General features: G+C 39.7%; 1 pseudogene; it reads left to right on the top strand.

The window, feature by feature from the left end:
- Nucleotides 1-204: 204 nt before the first annotated feature.
- Nucleotides 205-3,668, top strand: LOC114301428 (wall-associated receptor kinase 3 pseudogene; annotated as a pseudogene).
- Nucleotides 3,669-6,863: the final 3,195 nt, after the last annotated feature.

Raw genomic sequence — 6,863 nt, 5'->3', positions numbered from 1 at the left:
GAGTATTGTCCATCACTAGAGATAGATGAACATCATCAGGAATAGAAAAATGTCGTCGGAATCCTAAGATACGACCTTCGGAAAGGAGGTCTTTCAGGTGCATAACCATTTTAGCAAAGATCCGAGAGTATACCAAAGCTAAAATAAGCACGAAAAATAGGATCGCAAAGAAAGGAAGAAAACTTATGAGAGGTAAAGAAGACAATGATAGACGGACGAAAGTTGCAGAGAAAAGCGTCAGAAGAGCGATACCGTCTGGGAATCCAGGAGGCCCAAGTATTCGAGAAAAGCATGCATTCGAAAGGACTGAAGTTTCAAATCGTATTAAATGCAAAAGGTGCACGAATGAGGCGGGAAAGCATAATGATGACCAAAAAGACGTGCGCGCTCTGACACATTGGGATAAGCAGAGCCGCCTAACTTATGTCTTGGCTTTTTAGAATCAAAAGCAAACACACTAGTTAACTACTGTCAATGGCGAGTTTGGGGGGCAATTATGGGAGCCGAATAATTGGCAATGCCGGGAAGAGTGTACTCTGCAGAACAGACACTATTCTGCGTTATCCGGCGCGCTCAGGAGGCCGAATACAATAGATAGGCCGGATAAGCATAAATCCATAGAGCCGAATATGAGAGAGGACAATGAGTAACGAGTAGGCCCTGGCCCCGAGGCCCAGTAAACGAGTATAAATACAGGAACTACAGATAAAAAAAAGAGAGAAAAGAAGAAGGGTAAGAATCTCCTTGTTTAACTTAGAATACAAGTAGCCTAGAGCTTGAGACTGACTTGTCCATCGGAGTACTAATTCCGGCACCCACGTCAGAGTGTTTATTTCCTTTCAGGTGACTATCCGAGGACTCTTAGCATCTCCTAGGATCCGAAGGGTATTTCCAAACCACTTCCCCACATTGTTGATGATGATATATGTTACACAAATCTACAGATCTCTCTCCAAATCTGTTCAAAATTACTACTTTTTTTAGTTGTTGTTGTTGTTGTTGATGACGATGACAATGAAGAAACAATTGCAACAGATAGAAACAAAGAGAGATAGTTAGATAGAAGAATGATTAGAATAGGTTAAAAAAATTGAACAAATTGGAAAAATAGGTAAGAGTAGATTCTAAAAGGCTCAGATAGCAAACACAGATTAGATCACTACTTGGAAAACAATTTGAATAGATAGTGGTTTTGTATATATATATATATATATGTATTAAAGATTTGAGCTCAGATCTGGTAAAGGCTCATATTGACAGATAGTGGATTTGGGGATTTGAACAAATAGGATTTTGTTTGGTTTTGTTTTTTAACAGATAGAAAAATAAATAAAAAATTTAAATATATAGATATAAAATTTGAACAGATAGGTGTAAAAATTCAACAATAAATTTCAACAAATAGCAAAGAATTTAAGAGGTAAAGGGAAAAAAAATTGAATACAAAGAAAATAATTTGAACAAATAGATATAAATTTGAACAAATAGAAAATAATTTCAATAGATAGTCAAAAAAAGTCAACAGATAAATTAAGGGATAAAATTGAAAACAAAATGTCCTTCAAAATAATAAAATTGATTTTTCACCAAATTATTTCACAAATGATAGATTTATCACCAATTAAAAATATCCAATAAACATAATACTTTAGATAATTGTTAGAGTGGACTTTTCAATAATTTTCTCTAATTTTAATGGGTAAGGAGAACAGCTTGTTGCCAATTGCCATTATCTTCATGCTATCAAATTTTTGCCAATTGCCATTATCTTCGTGCCATCAAATTGGTGGGTCGCACCAAAAAATTGAAGCACTTTAACAAGGGAAAATTTCCTTATTGTAGGTTCTTTTGGGAAAATTATTCAATACTCCCAGAATACCACGTGTCCATACTCCAAACCAATCACCAATTAGTTAGCCCCGTGTTGTTCTCCCATTCCCAACATAAATCGTGGGCCATTGTGTCTCTTCACCAATCAAAAGCTTATGAAGCACCACGTGTCCGTACTCCGGGAGTACTGAATAATCACCCGTTCTTTTGTGACAACAAATTGTGGCAATAAATAATATTTTGTAGTTAAAATGGTTCTCACATAGTGGAAATAAGCGAAATCGTGTCAATAGATTTGCAACGAAATTAGAGTTTTTGTTGTCAATGTCTGTTTTTTTTCTTCTTCTTTTTTTTTTTTTTTTTTTTGAAAATTGGCGATAAAAAGTAAATAACCACACAAATAATATATTTAGCAACGATATTGGATTTTCTTGAAAATTTTCCTCACTACAGATATATTTTGTTGTAAAGCATAAACATAAGGAAATCCCTTCAAGATGAAGTTATGTAATTTTGTGGAAAATTTTATGTAATTCTCTAGCAAAGTTTACAATAATTTATGACTCAAAAATAAAATTACACATTTTGTAAATAATGTTATACATTTTTGTAGTGATATTATGTATTTTTTTGTTGAAATAATTTTGAACTATAAAAATACATAAATTACCACAAAAATATATATCTTCATTTCTGAATCACATTTTTTCATAACTCTACTAAAAAATTAAGCAACATTTGGGACAAAAATTCGTAACAAACAATGTAAAAATACGTGCATAGATGCACATGTATCAAAACGGAACTAAACATAAACGTTATTTAACAAACTCATACTAAATCAAGAAATATTTACTGTTAGGGTTTAGATTGTCTTAAGTTGGGCCTAGTGGGCTATTTTGGGTCACCCTCAATATTCCAAACTATCACTTTTTAAAATCACGGTGAGTAGAATATTTATATAAAAAAATAAAATGATCAGATACAGATAGTCATATATTTCAATTACATTTATCTTTAAAAAATAAATGACAAATATTATTTCAAGCATAACCATCCGTTTTTTGTTACATAGATCTAGTGACAATATAGATTTACAAATGATGGATTAACTTAATTAAAATGTAGGTTCCGCAGTTGGTGTAGCACTTGTTTTGTTGTGTAGCTCCTGGTAGTGGATTTTGAGGAAAAGAAAGTACATCAAGCTCAAAGAAAAGTTCTTTTTGCAAAATGGTGGATTGATATTGCGACAACTCTCCAAACTAGAGAGATTAGCTCAGGAAGTATTCAAAATCTTTACTAAAGAAGAACTCAAGGAGGCTGTCGAGAAAGGAAAAATTGTTGGTCAAGGAGGTAATGGTATTGTTTATAAGGGAACTCTGGTAGATGGTAGGGTTGTGGCAATCAAAAAGTGCAAATTCAAAGAGGTGGATCAAAGTTAAATAGAGCAATTCATCAACAAGATTGTTGTGCTTTCACAGATCAATCACCAGAATGTTGTTAAACTCTTGGGTTGTTGTTTAGAGACTCAAATTCCTTCGCTTGTCTACGAATCCATCACCAATGGCACTCTCCACGACCATATACATGAGAAACCTGTTATTTCATGGCAAATTCGTTTGCGGATAGCTACAGAAGCTGCTGGAGTATTGTCATATTTGCACTTAGAAGCCTATATTCCTATCATCCATAGAGATGTCAAGCCTATGAATATACTCTTTGGTGCATCAAGGTTGGTTCCACTAGATCAAAATCCATTAGCCACGGTGTTGGAAGGAACTCCTGGATACTTGGACCCTGAATCCTTTGCACATGGGCCAATTGATAGAGAAGAGTGATGTTTATAGCTTCGGAGTAGTCCTTGCAGAGTTGATTACTTGAAAGAAGGTGTTGTCATTTGCGCGGCCAAAGGGGGAGAGATATTTGGCTCCTTATTTCCTTTCTTCTCTGAAAAATGATCGTTTGTACCAGGTTATTGATGAACACATGGTAATTGAGGGAGACACTTTCGAGCAGCTGAATGAAGTGGCCGGTATTGCAGAGAGATACTTGAAAGTGAAAGGAGATGAGAGGCCTACTATGAAGGAAGTAACAACGGAATTGGAGGGTGTAGACACCCCATTTTTGACCGACCTTAAGACTCAGACGTCACCGATGGAGTGCTCGGTGATGTTGCATAATGTGCTCATTCAGAAGTTTCAGAGTCGCGGCCGTGAGCCCTACCTCCGGACTTCCGAACCCTTTTCTGTGCCTTGTCTCGGTTTGCGAGCCAGACTCGGTTTTCTCCGTTTCTTTTCCTGAGGAGAGGGAGAGGTCCCGTAGACCATCTCTCAATGTCCGTAGGCTACATTTGGTGGCCGTAGGCCATTTTGCCCATTTCGGAGTCCGGTTTCCGGTTTCCGGTTTTCGGAGCCGTCAGGCCGTGTGCCTCGGTTCGGGACCGCTTAACCATCTCCTTTTGCTCCGGTTTTTGGCATACTTCCTATTTTCTCCCTTTTGAGGGACACTGGGGGCTGAGAAACCCACTTCGAGGTCGAATACCACTTTCGGTGCTTAACAGCCCATTTTCGGGACCCCGAACTGCGTGTTTGGCCCCGGAACGTTCGTTTTGCAACGGTTTTTGCTCATTTTTGGCAGGTACCTCTGTTTTATCACGAGGAAGGTCACTGAAGGGTGGGAGGCCAGCAATTGTTGCAGCAGCCAGTTATCTCTCCTCCGGGGCCCTCCGGCGCCCGTTTTTCCAACTTCCGGGCTAATGTTGAACACCCTAGGGGTAGTGTTGCCAACTTTCAACCACATATCTGTGATCTACACACATGAGAGGCCACTAAAATTTGGTGGCCGGCCATTAAGGTCACCTGACCCTTTTGACCCCTTTCTTCCGGGCTAATGTTGAACCCCTTGGACCTTTTTTCTTGAACTTTCAACCACATATCTGTGATCTACACACATGAGAGGCCCCTAAAAGTTCATGGCCGGCCAGTAATTCAACTTGACCCTTTTGACCCCCTCTTTCCGAGCCAATGTTGAACCCCTTGGACCCACTTTCTTTGAATTTTAACCACATGGTTGTGTTGTACACACATAGGGGTACCTCTCCAGTAGCTGGCCGGCCAGAAAATCTCATTGACCCTTTTGACCCCTAGCCGGCCGGCTAGGGGGTGTGGCCGGCCGGCCACCTCCAACAAAAGTAATGGGTCGGCCTGCTTCCTTGCACTGTGCACTTTACAGCTGTGGGGCAATATCCCCCAGATATTTTCTGTATCCGGGGGATATTTTGTGGGGGAGTTTTGCTCTCCTTCTCCCCCACCTTTACACCCCATTTTGAACCCTTATAACCAGCCGGTGGCCTTCTTTGTTAGAGTTAGAAAAACTCTCCTTCAAGTCTCCATATTCAACTCCATCTCCATAGCTCTCAATTCTTCAAAAAACCCTAAGTCCCTAACCATCATTCCTTCTACACCACCAAGCTCTACCACCACCATCTCATTTCCAGCAACAAGGAAGGATTCTTGAAGGCTAAAGAAGCTGCAAATCCATCCAAGAAGCAACAAAAGTTCGAATCTTCAAGGGTAAGTAACACTTTTACCCTTTTGACCCTTTTTCTTGATCTATTTCTAAGCCCCACTTCCTTTTTGTTTCAAGCTCCGGCCCTAACTGAAAAGGGCCATATTTTGAGCTCATCTTCACCTTTCATTAAGGGCTCAACCCTGTTTGAGCCCTCCATGATACACTTGCTTCATTGATCATCTTGTATGTCATGATTTTGCATGCTATTTTTGGCCCATGAGCAATTTATTTTCGAGCATGTTGTAAACTGATATAAGGCTTATTTTGAGCCCCTCTTCAACATTGGAGAAGGGATCAACATTGTTTGGTGTCTCTATGTGTCACTTGTAGTTATATCCCTTATTTGGCCCCATTTTTGCATAAATTGGTAGCCCTCTTTGATTATGTTTTTGGACCTTTGTCCGAACTTAAAGTGGCCTTGTTTTGGCCTATACTTCATGTTTCATTCACACTTTTTTCTGTTTGGTGATTATTTTGTATACTTCATGTTTTAGCACCTTTTGAGCCTCATTTTGCATCATATTTTTAGCATGTTTGTATACTGATTTTGAGGCTGCCATATACTGTAAATGTTCATATTTTTGGTCCATCTTCAGTGTTGTAGAAGGAAATTTTTCAGTTTGGGTTTTTCTTATACCACTTGCTTCATTACCCCTCTTTTGGCCCCTATTCTTGCATGCTATTTTTCCTTTTACCTATGCTTGCTGTTTGGCCATGTTTATAACTGTGAAAGTGCATCTCTTGGGACTGTCTAGCTTCTGTCTTTGCATTGCATGTCCATATTGTGCATGTTTGGCATGGCTATAGGCCATTTCGGGTGCCTAATGTTGCATTTCGGGACATTTCCTTGCATTTCATGTCATTTCGCTTCATTTCGGGACTGTTTTCCCCCATATTTTGTTGCTGAAATTCCATTAGCATGCTTGCATATCATTTTTGCCATGTTTCATCACATTTTATCACCGCCTCGGTTTCCGTGCCCGTGTGCACGCATTTCGAGGCACTCCAGTTTTATCCGCTGGCATCCCATGTGAGTGTGGCTGAGGCTCACTCATGTTGGTATAAGCCCATTTGTCATTTCCATGACATTTCATTGCATTTTATCATTGCCTCGGTTTGCGTGCCCGTGTGCACGCATTTCGAGGCACTCCATTTTTATCCGCTGGCATCCCATGTGAGTGTGGCTGAGGCTCACTCATGTTGGTATAAGCCCATTTGTCATTTCCATGACATTTCATTGCATTTTATCATTGTCTCGGTTTGCGTGCCCGTGTGCACGCATTTCGAGGCACTCCATTTTTATCCGTCGGCATCCCATGTGAGTGTGGCTGAGGCTCACTCATGTTGGTATAAGCCCATTTGTCATTTCCTTGTCATTTCATCACTTTTTCGCACCGTCTCGGTTTGCGTGCCCGTGTGCACGCATTTCGAGGCACTCCATTTTTATCCGCTGGCATCCCATG

Source organism: Camellia sinensis, chromosome 3 (genome assembly GCF_055761805.1).
Source record: "Camellia sinensis isolate YWXY chromosome 3, ASM5576180v1, whole genome shotgun sequence".
Lineage (NCBI taxonomy): Eukaryota > Viridiplantae > Streptophyta > Magnoliopsida > Ericales > Theaceae > Camellia > Camellia sinensis.
The sequence above is the reverse complement of the archived record's forward strand: the minus strand, read 5'-3'. Positions and strand labels throughout refer to the sequence as shown.